This window comes from Onychostruthus taczanowskii, unplaced genomic scaffold, assembly GCF_017590055.1.
Source record: "Onychostruthus taczanowskii isolate IOZ18803 unplaced genomic scaffold, ASM1759005v1 scaffold18, whole genome shotgun sequence".
NCBI lineage: Eukaryota > Metazoa > Chordata > Aves > Passeriformes > Passeridae > Onychostruthus > Onychostruthus taczanowskii.
In genome coordinates this window covers 11794522-11816039 of record NW_024499017.1, presented here as the reverse complement: position 1 = coordinate 11816039, position 21518 = coordinate 11794522, and positions in this window count along the sequence as shown.

Below are 21518 nucleotides of genomic sequence, written 5' to 3'. Positions count from 1 at the left end.
AGGGAAACCCAGATTCCTGCAAAACACAGAGATTTTGAGAATGGCAGTGATGAGCCGACCTGGAATTGCTTGGTCTGAATTCACACCCCTGGACATGCCTTAAAATATGTCCCAGCTCAGACTAAACCAGGCAGTTTTACATCTGGAGCTGTAAAACGAGGGGCTGCGAGGGGCAGGCAGGGATTCCTCAGGTTTCCCAGGCTGTTCCCAGGCTCAGAGGGTCATATCCCTAAATCCCCACTGCTGAGCTCCAATTAACAGCACAGCCTCGGTCAGAAAGGTTTGTATCAGCTTCAGGCCCTGGAAAAGGCAATTCCTCCTCTCTCCAGTGCCATGAGAATGCAAAATAATACTTTGCTTTCAAGTTCAGTGAAGGGGATGGAATATAAAGGGTATTGAATTTGAATGTCTCCAGAAAAGAGGCAAATAAAATTGGAGTTGTCTCCCAAGTTTATGTAGGTTGTTGATTATGGAATCCCTGTGCCAGGAAGAAGTGTGGAAAAGCTGCTAAAAGAGTCATGTGGGATGAGAAGATAATAATGTGGAAATCAGTCCAAGGGCTGGCATTGATCTGTGCAGGGATGCAGCAGTTCTGGAGGAAAAAGGGAAGAAAAGGGAAACCCCAATGTTTCCCATGGGTTAATCCTGGTTTAAGTAAATGTTTGCTCCACAAAAAGTGAAGTATTCCTGGTGCTGGAGCCTTCCTGATGCTCTTCCCACAGAGGATACCTACAAACCAACCAGCCCTGGTTCAGTGCTGGCTGTTGCCTGTCTTTAACAGGTGAGATTAAAACTTTTTAAGCTGCCAGGACTGGAGCAGGAGCTGTGACCCAGCCCTTACCTGGGGATCCAGGGTGCTCTCAGCAGCAGAGGGAAATGCTGGAGGAGGGAATGACACTGAGGGAGGTGGGATGTGGATTAGGGGAGGACAATGACAGCCCCAGCCCCACTTCTGACCACGTGGGGGTTGTATTTGAAGCACCCTGGAATTTTACACAGCTGCAGGTTTCAGCTGGGTGCAAGGGGAATTCAGATTATCTTTTGGGGGAATGTATTTGTAGGTGTGGATAGGACTGTGGGAGGGTGGTGAGGCACTCAAAGAGTTTGCCCAGAGAAGTTGTGGCTGTGCCATCCCTGGAGGTGGCCAAGGCCAGGCTGGGTGAGCTCTTGGGCACCCTGGGACAGGGAAGGTGTCCCTGCCATGGCAGGGGGTGGAACTGGATGATCTTTAAAGTCCCTTCCAACCCAAACCATTCCATGACTCTCTGGTTCTATTCTTGGACCACTCTCCAAGACGTCTTACCTCCATTTCCACAGATGACTCCTTCCCTGGGTCTGGATCAGGCTCAAGTCCTTCAGCAAGAGTTTATTTCACTTCAGAAACACATTTCATATTTAGGACAAACATTTCCTTTGTCTTTGGTGTTTGGGCTGGGCACTGCAGGGCAGGAGAGCAGGGTTGAATCCAACCCCACGTGCTAAAGTCCATTTGAAGTGTTTGCAGACCCCAGCACCTCCTTTGAAGAGACAAAAGGGTGATTTTTGCCCTGGCTGCACGACGCAAATTAGCACAAGGTGTTCTGATGAGAGAGGGAAACACAATATTCCTTCTCTGAGGTTACATTGCACAGCCCCACCGCTAAAAGCACGGCCTGAGCCATCAGCAACTGTGAGAAATCCCTTTTGGAAAGTGTGTTTGCTCTCCAGGATGCCTGGAAAGCCTTGTGAACAGTGAGTGGCTCAACCTGGTGACCGCAGCTGCCTCCCAGCCCAAGTTTGGAGAGAGGACGGGCTCAGGTATGGCCAGAAACAGCAGCAGCACCACAGGCACGTCCTGCACCCCTGCCCTGGAGAACTGCTGCTGGCAGCCAAGAAACTGGGGCCTGCAGGCAGCAGAAATGCTCTGGACTGTCAGATCCGTGCAGAATAAAGCCAGGCTTGCAGCAGGAGGACAGCTGGACACAGAGCAGGTTTCCCTTGGCTTGCATTGTGCTGCAGTGCTGGGGCACAACAGTGGCATTTGGGATGTGAAGAGAGCACTTAAAATAGCCTGCCTGGGGTGTTTTTTCCTCTCATGGCACAGGTTTTCTCCTCGTGCCCTTTTGATATTGTCCCATTGTTTTTCCCAGACTTCTGTTTGCATGTCTCCCTACAAACTTTCTCAAAATCCTCTCTGCCCAAAGAAGCGCTGGAGGCATCTCAAGCTCTTGCACTTTTCTTGTGGAACCCATCAGATATGGCTGAGAGGGCTCAAAGGGTAGGAATTTTCCCTGAGAGGGTGCTGAGGTCCTGGCACAGGGTGTCCAGAGCAGCTGTGGCTGCCCCTGGATCCTGGAACTGTCCAAGACCAGGTTGGACATTGAGGCTTGGAGCCACCTGGGACAGAGGAAGGTGTCCCTGCCATGGCAGGGGTGGCACTGGATGGCCAAACCATTCTGAGATTCCATGAATCGCAGAATTTCCACTGCCCTCTTTTTTTTTTTAATTTAATTTTTTTATTAAATTTTTTAAAATCATCATCATATTCCATAAATCACAGAATTTCCACTCCCCTGTTGTTTTTTTTTATTTAATTTTTTAAAATTTAATTTCTTTTTAATCATCATCATGGTTTCTGCTGTAGAAGATTCCTTGAACATCAAAGTTTGTACCAGCAGCTAAATTTTTTAAAATCATCATCATGGTTTCTGCTGTAGAAGATTCCTTGAACATCAAAGTTTGTACCAGCAGCCAAGGAACAAAAAAAGGGTTGCAAAAGCTTTCCGGGGTGACAAGAAACTGCTGGGCCCAGTAGGAAGTAGGGAATTAAGAGGATTGCAAATACTGCAAATATTTTGGGGGCTGCAAAGCTGAGAATACTCTTAAAACTTTTGAGGTACTAAAGGAGTCTGTCCCCCAAGTGATGGGGGCACAGAGCTAAACCCCAGGCCATGGGTGTTTGACGTAATTATTATTTATTATATTTTGCAACCGAGTTAAATAAAAAAAAGCTGAAAGTTTTATCACTTGCTGGAACTATTTCCTCCCTTTAAACCTTTGAGCAATAGAGATAAAAAGTGAGTGTTACTTGTGATGCTGGGGGAAAGAATGCAATATTCTGTGTGGTACTGTCTGCAAGAGCCCCTCTGCTTTGGTCTTGCTTTCTCCCCCTCAGCCCCAGGCTTGGAGACACAAACTCTTCTATTTAAGAAGGGGAGGCCACTCATTTTTAGCTTCAAATCTTATTTCTTGCCTTTCTCTTTTGGCTTGGTGTAGTGGTTTTGGGTTGTTAATTTAAGATTTTTTTTTTTAAATTTTGAGATTTCTTGGTTAATGTACTAATGAGTGTGGTGGGTTTGGTGTTGGTTAATTACTAGTGCACTCACTGCTTTTCTTTAAAAGAAAAGTCAAGTCCCAGATGGGAGGGATGAAGAGATACCTTAATTTTAGAATCCTCTTATAAACTATAAGACAGATTTCTATTCAATTGCAAAAGCAACCAATGTTTGGCATGACCAAATCTCTGCTAAAGGTGGAAGCACAACTGAAAAAATAGGATGGGCACGAAGCTGCAGCTCTTCCAGTGGGTCTGGTGCAATGAAAATTAACTTGGGCTGAACATTTCCCCTCTGCCCCTGGAGTGCTAAGACTCCTCTTCCTCTGGTGGGGCAGTTGAACTGGGGACCCTGGGAGAGAAGATAAAAGCAGCTCTGTCTTTTGGGAGGCCAAAGATGCACAGCCAGCATCCCTGAGAGGACGTGGGGATTAGGGGAATACGTCGAATTTCCAAATTTAGAGCGGAGGACTGGCTTCCCATAAACAAAATCTGCTTTTTAAGACGAGATGTTAGGGAGATAATGCACAAAAAAAAAAAAAAAAAAAAAAAAAAAAAGGAAAAAGTTTGCCTTTGTGACTAAATTCTGTTATTTTGCAGCCAACCTTCAAATGGGCTGTTGGTGCAAGTGAACAAACGCTTCCTGTCTGTGCGTCCTCATGGGTGGTCGCGTTTTAAAATGAAATATCCAGGCTGACAAATGCCTTTACAAAGGCCAGATTATAAACTGTAAACCTACTGTCAGCTGGGCAGGGAAAAAAAATCCAAATGCCTCTTATACCATTTAAAGATTTAGTTTGGCTTCAACACTAAAGCACTTCATCTTGAAGGAGAAAGGAGCTTAGAGTTTATAAATTGTTGTTTGGGCTCTAGTAAGCTCTGGATAAGGGAATCTCTCTGCTAGGAAACAAATGACCTTCCCAAAATTTAGGGAGCTCTGGGTATTGTTACAAAGACAAAATGCCTTGGAAAAATGTCCCTGGAATACAAAGGGATTTGAGACAGCTCTGTTACTCTTAACATACAGTTCATACAGCTGCAAAGGGCAAATCCTACAGTTCCAGTCTCTAAAAAAGGGTGGAAAAAAGTTAAACATATCAGGGTAATAAAATAAAAGCTGTTTAGATTGTCCCCCTCTGTCGAAATTTGCTCTAGCCTTGCTCCTGCACGGGGTTGTCAAACTCAGGCTGAATATTCATATTATTTTGGCAAAAAACTCCCAAAATTTCCTATATTCTCCTGAGTGGAGATGGCAAAGGGAATTTTTGTGGAAAATACAGTCATTTATGACAACGTGGTTGGCACACTCAGCAATTTGGATCCAAAGTGGAGGAAAAAGAAAGTCCAGGAGAAGAAGCCGTGGGCATTGCACAAGTGGAATCCTGCAGCTCCTTTGTGCTTTCCTGCTCAGTGGCAGCGTTTCTAATCCACCCTGAGCTGGGAATTGCTCTGCAAAGCCCTGATCCTCTGCTCTCCAAATGCCTTCCATGGTCTCCCTTTCTTCCATGGGTTGTGTTCATGGATTTTGAACTGGCCATAGGGTTCACAGGCAGGAAATTGTACTTACTCTGCAAATTCTTGCTGTGTTACTCTTGCTGGGTTGGTTTTTTTTTTTTTTTTTTTTTTTTTTTTTTGGCCGGTCGTTCTGCCTTTTTTGGGGGAAAGGGGGTTTTTTTTCCTTGGGTTTTTTTTTTTTTTTTTTTTTTTTTTTTGGCCAGGTCATGCTGCCCTTGCTGGAGGCAAGCAGGAATTTTGGTGGAAATCAGCAGATCCAGGAAAGTTTAGGGATGTACACATTGAGCTGGGTGGGAGACAGAAAGGAAAACACCGCTTCCATTGGTTTTAATGTTTAATTTTCCTCTCAGTCAACTCATGGCAATCAACATTACCCAAGGCACCACTTCCCATTCCTTTCCCTGAGAATTTTTATTACTGGTGTCCATGTTGATGTGCACAACTCTTTGACACTCTTTCCTTGGGAAACCACCACCTCCATCGTTTGATATCTGCTCTAAATCCTGGAAACCACATTTTTCTTGTGCCTTTCTCTTTTTAGGAGACTGAAAATCCTGCGGAGCATCAAACCAATTATTTGAGATGGCTCTTGGCAGGTTCCAAAGGGTGTGAGGTAGAAACATGTTCAATTTTCTAAGCCTGTTCAATTTTCTAAGCCTGTTCAATTTCCACGCCAGAGGCTAAAGTTTGTCGGCACCAAATTCCATGGGACCTTTGGAAAAGATGACTATTCCAGTGCCCATCAGATTGTTTTAGGGCTTGAATGTGATTCCTGCTGGGGGGCTCAGGCCCTCAGCTGTCCCTCCTCTCCTGCCCAGAGACCTGATGACAGCTGTGCAGCTGCATCCAAAGCTTTTGTCCAAAAGGAGCACAAAGGGAATTGCTGGAAAATCTTCACAGCGGATCTCCCTCCGCCCACGGAGTGGTGGGAATAAACATCACAACTTCAGATCTTGGTGAATGCAGATAAATTGAGGCCGAGCTGATAAGTTAATGACACACCAAAAGCAGATTGCTTCAGGGACTCAAGGGATAAGTGGGCAATGAGCAGAGTGCTGGAATCCTGACAAATCCCAGAATGCTTGGATGTTGTGTCCCCCCTGTGCCAGGAGGGAGCTCCTGCAGCCCTTTGTGGTGGGAATCTGGCTCTCAGCACCAGAAAAATCCTCTTTTTTAGCCCTCTTCACCCAAGCATGTCCAAAAGGGTCCAGTTCTCCTGGAATGATTTCTCCAGGATGTGCCCTGCCCTGTCCATCCACTCTGCTGGGTCTTTTCCCTTGACTCCCCTTAGCTCATGTCTTCACTCTTGCTATCCCAGGAGATGCCACATCCTCCTGTTCACTCAGAAAATGGACTGAAGTGAATGAAGAAAGTGGAAAGTTGGGGAAAAACATCTTTAAGAAAATATTTTGCAAATTATTCCTACCCTCTCTTTCTCCATGGTGCTCCAGGAGATTGATGTGTGCTTACAAATCCTCTCTGGACTATCTCAGAGGTCATTTCCAACCTCAACAATTCCATAAATCTATGATTCTATGCTTTTGACATATTAAAGTGAGCATGATATTAAAAATAAATCATCAAAATGTCTTGAAGACCAATTTTATTCCTGTACACACCATGGCAGAATTTGTGCTTCCCTTTGAAAATTATAATAAAGATTTCATAGCTGAATGACAGGACCTCTGACCCCCAGGCTGAGCTGTGGAATCCAGCTTGATCCCCCTTGTATTCCTGCTGGAATTCCAGCTCTGTAGGGAGGGATCTCCTCAAAACTGTTCCTTGTACACTGCAGCTGACAAACCAGAGCTGCAAGGTCCTTTTTAATGGAAAAAGTTAGAAATGTTGTATTAAATTCCAGCACCACTTTCCTGGTACAATCAGTCTGTGTTTGGACAGGGTGAGATCCCAACAGTGGGGACAAGCACAGTAGTTTTAATGGCCACCTATTTCTTTAGGGACACTGTGAGGTGATATCTCTTTACTTTCCCTTTGTCAGACCCAAGTGATCCCATCCAGGACGGGATGGAGTCACTGAGGTTGGTTATTTTCCCGTTCAGTTTGGGGCAGTCATGGCTGTAAATATAAGGTTGTTGCTACTTTGAGGTCCAGTTCTGCAGCTGGTGGTGTCCTGAGCCACCCAGCCCCTCTAGGAAAAGCCAGAATCTCCCACCAGCTTCCCAGGACTCCACAGAGCTGGAGGCAGATCCTTTGCTGGTGGAAAATAAATCCAGCAGCAACATGCACCAGCTGAGGATTCCCAGCATTTCTCCAAGCCCTCCAGAAAGAATCTGCAGGAAGAAAACCAAATAAAAAAATGAATCCTCCTCTCCAAAACATTCCTCCAACTGCCTGGACAACTTTATCTGTTTTCTCTCTGCAAGGGCTGTTCTCCCCCCACTCCAATTTTTTCTTTACAAGCACTTGCTGCCACAGCAAAGTCTCTGTAAGATGAATCCAGGCTGAGACATGGAAATATTTCACATTTCACAGCAGTTTCCTCAAAATCCTGGTGTTCTGCAGCCTGCTTGGACAAGATCAGTGCTGAGGAGAGTGTGGTGGCTTCCTCCAGCCTCCTGTCACTGCCTAGAGAGGGGTGGGGGCATTAAGGCAGACTTTTATTTTAGTCCCCTTTTCAAAGGAGTGAACTCTTGAGAGCACCCAGCTGACAGGCCAGCGTTTGTTTTTCTCTTCCCCAAGGCAGCCTGACACCCGTGGAGGGAAGATGTCAATGCTGGGAGCAGGTTGGTGGGGAGGAACAGGAGGAAGCCCTGATTTATCCTGAGAGCCAAGGCTTGATCCCGCCCGCTTGGGAGAGCTTGGCAGTTCACAGGATCAGGCCGCCGAGTAAATGGGGAATTCATCCAGAGATATCTAGGAAATACAGAGAATAAGCTGCCAACTCGACTCCGAAAGCCAACAGTTCACTAATTTTAATCAACAGCTGGATATTTTTATAGGGAGTGAAGGGATGGAGGGGTATTATGACAGAACAAGGGAGGTGGGATTAGACTAATCTAGCCCAGGCCAAGTGGGCTCTTCCTGCTCAGCCATGTGGAGTGTCATGACTGTGTGATTTAGACTACTGCACACTCACCCACACTGATAAGGAGGACAATTATGGGGAATACACAACTCTTTGTGCAGCCCTCGGCCAGCGCTGCGGATGTCAGCTGGGGATCGTCTCCAGCTCCGAATTAGAGAGGTCCCCATCCCAGGGACACAGCTGTGGCAGGGAGTTGTTGCAGGAAAGGATCCTGGAGCTTGCATGGAGGTCACCTTTGCCCTGTCCCTTTCAAAACTTCAAAGCGAGGTTTTGGTGAGCCCCGTCCCCGTGGCGGTAAAACCTGGTGGGTGGCAGCGTCATTATTCACTGGTCTGGAGAAGGTTTCTCTCTGTTGTGGCTCCGCTGGGTCCCTCAAGGGCAGTTTCTCCGGTGTTAATTGTCGTGTTTCCCCGTTAACTTCTGGTCCTCTCCATGTCCTTCCTCGCCTTCCGCTGACTCATTCCCAGCCCAGCCTCTTGCTGCCCAAGTGTGACCCAGGGAAAAGGCAAAACCTGCAGGGCCACCTCCTGTAGCCCCCACCAATCCACGACTCCTAGTAGGAAGCATGGGAATAACTATTCCGAGCCAGATTTTTCCCTTTTTTTGATTTTTTAAATAAATTTTTTTTCTTTTGGAACAAGTCTCTGATTGGCGCAGAGCAGCTTTTGTTGTTGTTTATTTGTGTAGCTTTTCATCTTAACAAGGATGTACGGAAACAATTACCACATGCTTCATTCACAAGATCAACTCAAGCTTTTCCTGTCTGTGCCATGATTGGATGTAGCCACTCAAAATTATTCAGCTTTGCACAAATCGTGCTTTTTACTCAGTTTTTTAAAACATTTATTGTACAATAATGATGATTTTTTTACCCCTGCTAAATAAAGTTTGGGCTTTGCACCAGGTGGCTGGAAATGTCACACAGTTTCTCCCTTTTGGCAGTGGAAAGTCCAAAGTCTTTAAGAAAATGCACATTTTTCAGGAGGGCAGAGAGAGGTCACGATGCACTGACTAATTCAAGATTTCCTCCGCTGGTTTCCATAACAAAGAATAATTTTTTTTCTTTATTTAGCTGCACTCACTGGTAGGTTTTCATTTGCATCAAAGCTTTGTTCTGCTCTCATTTGGGCTGCCTCCAGAGACCAAACAACATCACAGGCTACTCCTGGCATGTCCTCCAAAGAAATGGGCCAAATTCTGAGCTGCAAGTTGGCTCCCACGTGTAAACTCTTGCCATAAAGATCCTGCTCAGGGTGAGAGAGGTTTGTGGCAGTCAAGAGAGGTTTCCACAGAGTTTTAAAGTTAAAACCAGTTAGATTTGGTGCAATCCAGATGGATGGGGCAGCCATGCCATTTTTAAGTTGATAACAACTCCTGCTCTAGGATTTTCCATCCTGTCATTCAGAAATGGGTGGAAATTTGACCTTCTTGGGTGACATCCTTCCATACACACATCCCTTACTCCAGCCTGATTTCATATTCCTATTATTCTTTGTGGAATTTCAATCCTAATAACTCAGGAAATGGGTCTTCAAACTCACGTCCGAAAACCGTGGCTGGCTTTCCTGCGTGAAATCCTGGCACGGCTGCGCTGTGGAAATGAGAGGGAATTTGGCAGGCGTTGGCTTTCCAGAGGCTGTTTGCCCTTTTCCTGTCCCTGCCGAGAGCTGCCCCAGCACAACTGGGAGATAAGGAGTTGAAAAATTGTGTTTTGCCTGGGAGATCTGCTAGGATTTGACAGTTGACTTCCCTGGAGATGCTGGTTTGGGCTGGGTGTGCTCCAGCTGGGGTCACAGGAGTTCGGGTGGGATTTTCCAAGAGATCCAGGACTCAGGCATGAGACCCAAGAATGAGGAGGTGTTTCTTGGTACCTTTTAATGGTAAATGAGGTGACCTGGCTGGTGTGTGAAGGGTGCAAGAAAAAGGAGTTGCATTAGAAGAAGATAATGGGGAAAGAAAATTGGTGGACAAAAATAAAGTAAAAAATGGGGATTTAAATTTGACTGTGGAGGAGATGAGATATTGAGTGAGAGAAACCAATACTAAAAATAAAAAACAAACTGAAATGGTAAATCCAGAGCTGGAATGAAGTTTCTGCTCCAAGGACTCAACATGTTTTGCTGGAGAACTTTCAGTGCAAAATTCATCAAGGAGCCCCACACTGGGGACACAGCCACGTCCTTTCCATTCCGCTGCTGTGACCACCAGGTTATTCCCTGCTTGCTGTAACTCCCATTGAAACCCTTCCAAGTCTCTGCTGATCAATCCTCCCTTTTTTGGGGCTTCCAACCATCCACATGGTCATTCCTCCCCAGCACCTGGAAGTCTCTTCCCAGGTGATTCCTGAACGCACAATGGGAGGTGGGAGGGAGAAATCCCATTTCTAGCTTGGAGATCTCCATCCCCTCTCCATCTCAGCAAAACCATGGCTGAGGAACTGCTCCCTGCCCTGAACCATGTCCTTGATTAGTGACCCCTGGCTGCATTTGGGTTTATCTGATGCATGGGGACATCTGTTTATCATACATTGCACGTCTGCTGAGCAACTTTTTTCCTCATCCCAAGGCCCGATTAAAGATTCCGATTAATGGAACTCACTGGAAGGTCCCATAAGGCAGCTCTTAAATCAATGTCATGTAAACTTTGCTGGGTTAATCCTGCACATCTGAATTCAGCTAAAACCCAACACTGCAAGGTCAGCCTGTACAAATTGATGGATTTTTATTCCTTTAACCTCAGAAGTGTTGCCGAGAGGGGAAGAGCAGCAAGAGTTGCTTCTTCCAATTGCTTCTTTTTCCTGCACGAGGAAAGACAGATATTTTCCCTTTCCATATGTGAATATATATAATATATTCATATATATCCATAAGACATATATTTTTAAAAATGAGAGGTATTTAAATCAGCAAAACACTGCTGCTCCTTTTCATGTTTATCTTGTTCATTTTTCTTGTGCAGTGATTTGATAAGGGAGTAAAGGATTCTGGCATTATAAATCAGGAAGTTAATGAGGAATATCCCTCCTGCCTTTTGAATTTATTTAGTTCTAGAAACAATTATATCTCTAAAGACACCCCAGGGCATTTTGTGGCTCATGAATGTTGCAAGAGTAAATTAGCATGAACTTCCAGAAAAAATGCTGTGCAATTTATGGACTTTTCCTGTCTTCCAGGGGAAGATTTTTGCAGTGTCTCTGCAAGTCAGGAGTAACAATCTCCTATCAAAGTTCTTTAGTGCCTTTGCACTATCATCAATACATGTAAACAAAGGATAAGGGAGCTAATTCCTTGTGGATAACTTTCTGCAGGGAAATGCAGCCCATGGAACAGCTTGCGGCAGAAGAGCAGCTTTATCAGCTTTAAACCAAGGAGTGCATTTTATTTATGGAATTCAGCACTGCAGGCATTCCTGGTTCTTTGTTGGAGGATAGTTTGCATTTCCCATATCCCATTACTTGGTTTTGTTTGAGCAGAAAAGTTGGATAATTGTAAAGACCTGCTGGAGGCACTTTGGTTCTTGGCTTGACGTCCTGTGGTTTTATTTCCTCCCCTTAAACCTAAGAACTTCCCTGGAATAATAATAATAATTACATTAATTTATACTAACTGGATCATTTCCCCTGAGCTTTATGCTTTTTTTTTTTTTTCAATTTTACTTCTCTTTTTAATCTTTCTTGTCTTGTTTAATATCAGAAGTTAAAGCTGGCAGAGATGTTTCAGGGAATTCCTCACCCTGGAAAAAGCAACTCTGCCTTTGTGCCACTTTGCATCTCCAAAGCCAATGGAAAGCAGAAATCTGGGTCTTGCTCCTTGCTTGAGTGCCAATCCCACCAGTCAGCTGTCAGCAGGACGCACCAGGAATTACAACATCCTGCTGAAATCCTCTACTTTGGAAAACACAGTCCTGAAGGCCATGGTTCCTGAAGACAAGCATGTGCCAACACTCTCATCTGCGCCCACACCACTTTTTGGTTCTTCCTCTGCCTGGAGCTTCATCCCACTTTTCTCTGCTCCTGAATGTGGCTGTTTCACCTTCTCCCTTTGTTCTTTGCTGGGGTGCATAGACTTCATCAGGACCAAATGAGCAGAGCTGGGATTTCAGCTGGAGCTCCTTCTGCTGGTGGGATGATCTCTTTGCGCAGAAAAATTCACTTGCAAAGCCACACAGTATCCCTCTTTTTTCCCCCCCTTTCTCTTTACATGTCCTTCTTCCCAGCAAAGGAATGACATTAATAAACTAAACATTAACAATTAATTATTAAACAGGGAATTAAGATTGACATGTGTCCATCACTTGTTATCCCAGTGAGAGGAATTTGAGTTCTGTGGCTCACTCTAACGCTGGATGAATCTTCCATGGATTTTTTTATCAGCTTCAATGGTTTTGGTATCAATCCAAACACTCCTCATGGAAGTGTTGGACTCCAGAAATGTGGGAATTCATATTCCAAGTTTCTCGCCCATTATTCCAGAGTCAGATTTCTCTCTGCTTGACTTTTGTTGGATGATCAATCCTTCTCCTACCAGATACTTTTGTCAGTGACTTCAGCTTGGAAAGTACAAATTCCTGGCAGCCTAATTCCTTACTCTATCTGCCTAGTTATGCTTAAGGATATGGACATTCTTGGACATCTCAGGCACCAGAGATGTCTGTGAGAAGACAAACCCATGTCAGACACCACCCAGCTGCCAGCAGAGCTATAAACTTGTGATTTGGTTGATAATTTTCTGTATTAAACTGCCAAACCCCAGTCCCCCAGCTGGAGAATCCCAGCAGCAGCTCTTCCCTCCCAGTTACCTTTGGCTGTGGTTGCCCTGTGAAAATTTAATTTGTGAAGAGCCGTTGTGGGATTCCACTGGGCTGCAAATTTCCCCAAACAATATTTAAATCATAAGAGGCTGAATATGTCAAATGTCCCAATAACTTGAACTGTGAAATGAATTTCTGAAGCTGAGCTGGTAGAATCCTAACAGATGCATAGGAATAATGTTTATGCAAAAAATAGAGGCGTTCTGCAATCAAAGATTTTTGCTTTAAGATCTGGGAAATTTTCCTTTTCCTTTTCCTTTTCCTTTTCCTTTTCCTTTTCCTTTTCCTTTTCCTTTTCCTTTTCCTTTTCCTTTTCCTTTTTTCCTTTTTTTCCTTTTCCTTCCCTACCCTTCCCTTCTCCTGATGCACTTACTAAAATCCAAGAGCGATCAGAAAAATTATTTTGCAACTTAAAAGTCCAAACTCCTCCAAACCTTGTGTATTTTAGAGTGAAATTAAAGGGTAACAGTAAAGCGAAGCTAAAACATGGAGTAATCTCCCAATACACCAGGAATGTTTCCTTGAGGCCACAGTTCCAGTGAGGTTGGATCTCAGCGTACAAAAAAAATTCCTTGTTTTCCAGGAATAAAAGGAGATGCTGCTCCATGGGTCCACCTGGCGAAAATGGGAATATTTTTAGGAATGAAAGAGATATAAAAGGAGATTTTGCTTTCTGGGATCCGAGGCTGGTGCTAACAGGTGGACACATGTCCTCTTTTCTGGGGATGCTTCCTCCTACCCCAACACCTGCATCCCGTGAGGATCCCTCTGCTTGGCTTGGAGAGAACTGATGCCTGGACAACGTCACCGAGTCTGTGCCACTGAACCAGTCCCCACTGCACATCCATCCCTCACATTTCCCAAGCCTCTCCACAATGGATCAGGAATAAAAACCACCATTCCTCTCCTCCATCCAGCTAGGAGCTGCTCCTCACCAGCCACGTTTCTCATGGAAGAGCCTCTTGCTGGAGATGGCTCCGTGCCTTCCTTGACCAAGGCTGCGCTTGAACCGGGTGACCCAGAAGTGCAAGGCTCAGTGTCACACTGCCAGCTCCCCCAGCCATCTGTCCTCCTTCAGTGAGCTTCCTTCCAAATTCCCTGCACACTTCATAAACATCCCAGCCTTCCTCACCCCTCCAGCTGCCCTCTGCCTCTAGAAGAAACAGCAGTTCCAAGGAAATACCACTCATTTTTTTTAAATATGTATTTTTTTTCCAGGCGTGTTGAAGCCGACATCTGGGATTTGGCAAAGCGAAAGCCTTTTTCATCCATCCTGCCTTTTAAACCTGGTGCTTTAAACCAACCATCCTGAGGATGGAGAAGCCAGGGATAAACTGGTGGAGATGATGTGGTGCACGGTAGCAAAGCCGTCTTTGAAGACCAACAATAAAGCAAACTTCCATTTCCTTCCCATAACATGGTCATGTCACAACCCCGAGAGCTCCACCTTCCCTTTCAAGAGGCTCGAAAGTAGGACTTGAGACAAAGAAAAATAGTCTCAGGTGGGTTCACCATGGATCATTTTGACTATAATTTAAACATTTAAATGTCAATGCTTAGTCATAGACAAGACATGATTCTTATCTATCTCCATGTGGCTTCCAGCAGAAAAAAATTTGAACCCGTGCCATTTCCTGTTGGAGAGAGCTTAAACACAGGGGTGACAAGGGCACATCTATTTTGGAGCCCTATTTTAAAAGCCTCCGAGATATCACAGAAATCAACTGGCACAAACAGAGGACTCGGAGTTTCTTTCATGGTGGTGGCAAATTCCGTCTATCAATGAAACACATACTTAGCGAAGCGGAAGTGAGCACCAGCAATACTTCAATCAGCCCTGGCAGATGTGTACATTATTCCGTTTGATCTCCTAGGATGCTGGATTTAGATGATATAATACATTCTGGTTATCTTCCTCGAAGTTGGAGGGACGTAAGGAGATATCCACTTTCACAAGATAAAATTAGCACCTCTTTATTTTCCACATAAACATTCCTCCTTTTTATTTTTTTTTTTTTTGCCCTTTTCTTTTCGCAGGAAAACACTGATTAGAGTTACAAAGCATACCAAGGGGTATGAGTTTATTCATATTCAACCCAAATCCTATTTATAATATCAAGGAAATAACATTGGTATTACATAGGGCAGCTTGGAAAGATGAGATGGGGGAACAGCGAGCTCCGTTCAAGGCAGGTCCCTTCAAAAGCGCCGAAAGCTGTTGTTTTCCAAAGTCATGGTGGTAAAGCAAAGATTTGGCTTAAAACTGGACAATTGCACAAGAAAAACGGCCTGCCCACACCGATTCTGTTATTTTAGTGTATTTTTCGACATCATCATATGGAAGCCATGAGCTTAAGGTACAAAATATGGACTAGAATTTCAGACAACGCATTTTCTTTTCTACCCCTTGATCTCAACTCTCGCCTACCACAAATGCCCACAAATATTACCCAGATTGTCATGTAAGACTCTTGCTTATGGGTAAATTTAATGTTTTCAAGCAGCCCAGTGAAAAGTTATTTTTGTTAAGGCACAGCATGGACGTCTTGGGCACGGGAAACACGTTCCTGGGTAGATCTGTGTGAATAACAGATTGTTTGGTTCTCTTGCCGCTCCAAACAATTGGGGGAGAAAAATGGTTTCCGTTGGATTGAGCCTTTTGTACGGCATGGAAGGCCTTAATGGACCTTTGAACTTTTTAGAAATAAAGGAATCCATGGCATTATCTGCAATGCTTCCATGAATGTCAAAAAGAAGGTGGTGACCTTCAAAAGGCTTTTGATGGGGAGAACAATTCAGAGAAATCAACACAACTTTTTCCAAATGTTTCGGTCAATTTGAGTCTCCGCGTTGGAATTTGGGAGGAAAAGCATGGCTGAGGTAATTTTGCTTTTGTGTTTATGAAAAATCATATCAAGGGCTTGCTGGGGTGGACTTCATGCTAATGATTGACTGATGGCCAGATTTATGAACACAGCCATGGAATTATGGAATTGTTATGACCGGAAATGACCTCCGAGATCATTGAATCCAACCCTTGGATCTTGTATGGGAGCAGGACTCTAATATTACTTTAAAATCCATGTTATCTCAGAGCTGGTGGTTGAGATGAGCTCTGAGGTCCCATTCCATTCCCTCCTTGGGAAGGGTCTACTCAGCAGCACTGGCTTGGAAACCTGACATCAATTATTGGCAGAAAACGTAAATAAATGACACCAATAAATTTCTTACGGCGTCCACAACAACTTTTCCCTCAGTAAACCCCCCTCAGATTCCCATGGCAGATAAGAGCTGAAGCCACAGGAGATAGGATCTGTTGAAATATGATGTGAGGCCTTATCAGGATATGAGTTTGTGCTGCTCTCCAATGTGAAGCTTTTCCAGTTTAATACACGATGACAGAGCGAGATCCTTTTACAGGGAGAAAGCCGAGATCATTTTCAAGACCCAATTTAGCAACTTCTCAAATGTCTGGAGTTGTCTGTGCCGTTAATTGGCCCCGTGGCTGCAGTTTGTGTGGGCTGCCCATTATAATGTCAATAAATCCAGGGGCTGGGAATGAAATTTGATGCAGAAATGGGCTGAGGGATTTGTTCTGAGAGTTTGGCCCTGTGCACTGGCCATGGGATTGGGGTGGACACCGTGGAATAACTTCACACAGTGTGAAAGTGAAGATTTCTGGAGAAAAATCTGAGCAGCAGCTTTTCTGAATGGGATATTACCAAAAAATGGCCATTTAATGGTATCAGCTTTTCCATGGAGAAAAGGCAGTTGGAGAAAGTGATTTTTCCTCAGTCACCTCCATGTTCCTGAGTCATTGGGGGCTCCAGCATTTCCCTGTGTGGGACAGGAGCTGATTTTCCTGCTGGCATAAAATTTCAGTGGGAAGATCTCATTTTGTGGTGGTCTCAGCATGCTGAGATGCTGCCATGGGGGGCAGAGAGGAAGAAGAGAAGGAATAAATATGATGGGGACAAAATATTCTGTCAGTGAGGGTGAGATTCCTTGCAGAGAGCAGAAGGGTTGGGCCACATCTCACTCATCAATGACATTTCACTTTCGAATCCAACCAGAAAAAACCCCCAAAACCCAGCAAAAACCAGTAACAAAAGAACAACCCTGAATTTTCCATCATCCCTACAAATCACTGAAAAAATTAATGCCCTAAAAACACCCTTCCTGGGAATGTCAATTAATAGCAGAGATCCCAAGCTCTGGGAGAAGCTGGGAGGTAGCAGAGGGTGATGTCAAGCACGGGGACGCCTCTTCATGCCACCACTGGATAATTATCAGGGAGAGCCCACCACGGGCTTCTCTTTCACACCCACAGCAAGACCTTGTCTTCAGTTGTCCAAATTTTTGCATTTTTGTCTAAAAATTGCATTTTCTGAAGGAGTGCACTGTGGGGGAGACTGGGGGGACACTTCAGTCACCTTAAAAATAATTACGAAATGCATGAAAAGAGAAGAAATCAAAACTGCTCTTCAGGTCAGGATCCTGTAAAATCTGCAGGTTTATTCCCCCAGAATTCAAAGCAGTAATAAATTCAGAAATTGAGACTCTCTATGTGAGTGTTTCTATAAGTTTTCAGCCTTTTCATCCTTCCAAGAGCTCAAATTTCCTGGGGATCATGGAGCCCTCCCAGCCCAGAGCCACCACGGGCACAATTAGCTGCAGAAGCCCAATTTGGGGGTTTCCTCATTAACCTGTCATGTCAAATGCCAGATGATAAGATGGTGAAAACTGGGGGGAGGAGTGGCTGTGGAGGGGTAAAAGTTCATTTTGCCAGGCAAACAAACAGCGAGTCACTTGATTTTACTAATTATCCTCCCCTGTGGCTCTCGCAGCCATTATTTTTCCCCCCCATCAGCATAAGAAGTGACAAGATAAGATAGGAGCTGGTATTTTCTAAACTATCCTGGCTGAGGGCATAGCCAGATAATATGAGGATTCATTTGAAAGAGCCCACAGAAGATTAATTGATTTTCTTAATGTTGGAGTCATCGCTCATTAGAAAAATAACTGCTGGGATTGTTGGGAATGGGTGTCAGGGCACTCTGGAATGTCCCTCTCCAGGCCGTGTCCTAGGAACAGCTTTTGGGGTGAAGAAGGGTGATTTATTTGCAATAAAGAGCAAATTATTTATAATAATGGGGAATTATAAATGCGTTGCTATAAATTTTGTGTCTGATTCACAGCTCGAGGATATCAGTGGGTGGGTAAGCATTGGCTCACATGGTTTATAGATTTTAATGATATATTAAATTATGAGCTAACACCTGTGCACCTCTCAGACCTGCAATTTCCCAAAATTATTGGTTGGGAATAGGATTGAAGGACCAAAAAATCCTTGAATTTTTTTCCATGCTGATTGTTAGATTGTATCCAACCTGTGTTCCCTCTTTTTGAGGTCAAAGAGAATTTTCTTCCATGTAAAAACCCTCAAACTTGGTGACAGATGTCCAGTGAGAAGTCAGTGTCCCAAAGACAGGGAAAAAAAGGCAAATTTAATGATTCTGTGGTTTGCCAAAGACCTTACATTAAAACAGCGAATAAACATGAAATATGCACTGCTTTAAAAAGATAACAGCCTTTTTTTTTTTTCACTATTTAATAACTAAATGGATCTTTGAGCATGTGTTACCTTTTTTTTATGAGCTTTTAGAGCTTCCAACCTCACCAGGGCACAGCAACAAGCAGCACAAAGCCAGCAGGACCATTAAAGACATAAAAATCAGAACTCCCAATATCAAATTTGAACCCAGTAAAACAAGCATTGTGCCAGAACAGATCTATAAAGCACATTTCAGCAACAAGTTACAGCTGCTGCTGTGTATTTATAGCTTTGGGACAAAAAAAAAAAAAAAATAGAAACCAAAACACAACGGACTGGAAAGAGTAGAAAGGATTGGAAACAGCAAATTTGTCAATGTTTTTCCTCGCTGCTGAGTCGCTGCTGCTTTAGATTAGCCCTGTCCCCTGCAATTTGACAGTAGCGCCGTGAACCTGCAGCGCTCGGATCCCGGGCGAAGATGGGGAGAAAGGAGGAGGAATTCAGGGAATGTTTTCGCTGGGAGCCAGCGGGAAGCGCAGCCGGTGGGACCGGGCTGCGGTGACAGCGCTAACACTTCCCAGAGCAGAGGACCCCGCCGCTGGAATGGCATTGCCCACCCTGAAAGTGAGAAGGTAAAGTTTATTTTTTCTGGTTTTTTCATCCCCTTTCTCTCATATACAGAAGGGATCAAGACCACCAAGAGCGGCCCTCTTTTTTTTTCCTTCTCCTTTTTTTTAAAATTTTTTTTGCCACGATGATGTACAATTTGCGTATGTTAATAAAAAAAGAGAATCCTGCCTGAGGTCATCCACCTAGATTTGATTTTTTTTCCTTCTTCTTCTTCTTCTTCTTCTTCTTTTTTTTTTTTAACAGGAAACGGGTTTCAGATGTTTGAAGTTTCAAAAGTAAGGCTGCTAATCTGCCTCCCAATTTACCATGCATTGACAACCGTCCAATCTTTTCTGGCTTTAGAGCTGAGCGATTGCTTCATATTCTTATTTTTATGTCATGCAATCCCTCTCTCCTTGGATTTGCTTCCCAATTCCAAGGAAAACTGCCTCGGGAAGAGCAGCCCAGTGCTCACCCTACAGCAACTCACGAGCTGGTTGGGATGAGCTCGCCAAGGAGGGCGTTTGAGGGAAGGGTTGGTGAGGTTTGCACAAGGAGTTTGGGGTTGGGTTTTTCCACGGAAAATGGAACTTTTCACTTCCCAGTGCCTCGGAATAAATCTGCATTTCCAGGTTTCCTTAGATAAAATAATCAGTGTTTCCAGATTCCCTTTCCGCTGTCAGCGCCACACGCTCGGAATTCAAATAATCGCTGGTTTTCTTTCCTTCATTTAACCCCATATGAAAGGCTGATAATATTCCACCAATATTCCCTGGGAATCCCTCTCTGGGCACCACAGGTGATTCCTGAGGCGCTGGGAAGGGAGGATTCTGCCTTGCCCAGGATTTCTGCAGAGGTTTGGCACAATGTGGTTTTTTCCCAGCAGTTATTCCCATTTCTTACATGGATGTTATTCCAATTTCTGCTATGCTGGTTATTCCCATTTCTCATCTCAAATATGCGCCAGATTTTTGTGTCCTTTAAAGAGCCCAAACCCAGCTCATGATGTTCAACAGGCATGAGGATAAAATTAAATTGGTGAAGTGCTTCATTAAAAAAATAATGAAATTAACAGCTAAATTCTTTCAGTTATTTATCTTCTCTTGCAGATAAATCCTGTGGAGTCCAGTGCAGATTTATCTGGAAAAAATGCTGAAGGATCATTCTAATATTTGATTAAAATCTATTGTTTTGAGAATATTGCTGGACTGTGAATTTATAATTTTAATAACATTTTACTGGGATGTGGAAAACCTGTGTAGACCGGAGTGCCAAAGGGGAAGGGGAAGGTTTTGCCTGCAAAGGCAAACTGAGCCCCAGAAAATATTTTTCCTTCTGAATTAAAATAACAATTTTCTGAGTTACTTTGCACCCCCTAATAAATGACAGTTTTTCTTTCTAAGCCTTTCAGAAACATAACCTGGCTTCTGACCTGGAATGAAAAGGCAGCGCTAATCCAGCGTTAAAAATTGGTGCTAAACTTACACAGAATTTAAAATAAATTGAAAGAAATTGGTTTTATTTTTAACATTTTGGCAAGCTCAGAATATGCCCTGCCTTGTTCTATGAAAAGCTTTGCACTGAAAATACGGTTGGATGTCATAAATGCAAAATATAAAAATATAAAGTATACAGCAAGCTCAGAATATGCCCTGCCTTGGTTTTATGAAAAGCTTTGCACTGAAAATATGGTTGGATGTCATAAATGCAAAATATAAAAATATAAAGTATACAAATATAAAATATTTTCTGGTGGCATAAATATTTTCTGCATTCATTTTTTGTGTTATGATAATATGGGTTCTTTAAAAAAAAGGTGAAAACCAAAATGATAAAAGATGTTTAACCCCAATTTTAGGTTAAATATTGGCTGCTTTGCATCAAGAAAAGTGCAGCGCAAGCACGAGATTGACACCCAGTTTCTGAGCAAAAATACCCTAATTTAACCTAAAATATGGATTTTGGGAATTTTATTAATTCTGTCAATAAATTACCAGGTTCTTTTTAAAATCCAAATTTTGCCAGTGAATTCCAGATTAAAATTACACCCCCTTATTCCTGGCACATCCCCTGTAACAAATGGGGGAGTTTGCTGATGACCACAAAACATATTGGAAAAATGTGTAAACCAAAGGCAGGGATATTTTCCAAGAGAAACACCTGGAAGGTGTAAATCAAAACTCTTGTAAACACGTCAGTCGGAACATACGACAGGCACAGGGCTCGCCGTGCACCCAGCCCACGGAGCTTTGGAAATCCACATGGATAAATCAGGGATCAACCTCGGGCTAATAAACAGCTCTTGTATGGAAAGGAGAGATCCTCTGCCCCTGCACAGACAGCACAAGATGGATTTGGTACGTTTGGAGAAATCCAGGAGGTCATTCACAATAATGGGATTTTTAAAAAAATTGTTGCTCAAAGAAATTCTGAAAGTCAAGCTTGTGTGGCTCTGTGATTTGTTCAAATCAGAAGCAAAATTAATATCTTTAATTATTTATCTACTTTCTTAGAAATTATTTCCAAGCATTTATTTCCCCAATTAAAACTTCCTAATTCTTGATGAAATGTAAAGATCTTTTACACCTACATGATATTTTACACCTATGTTTTATTTTACGTCTGCATGACATTTTACATCTACATTATTTTTACATCTTAATTGTATTTTA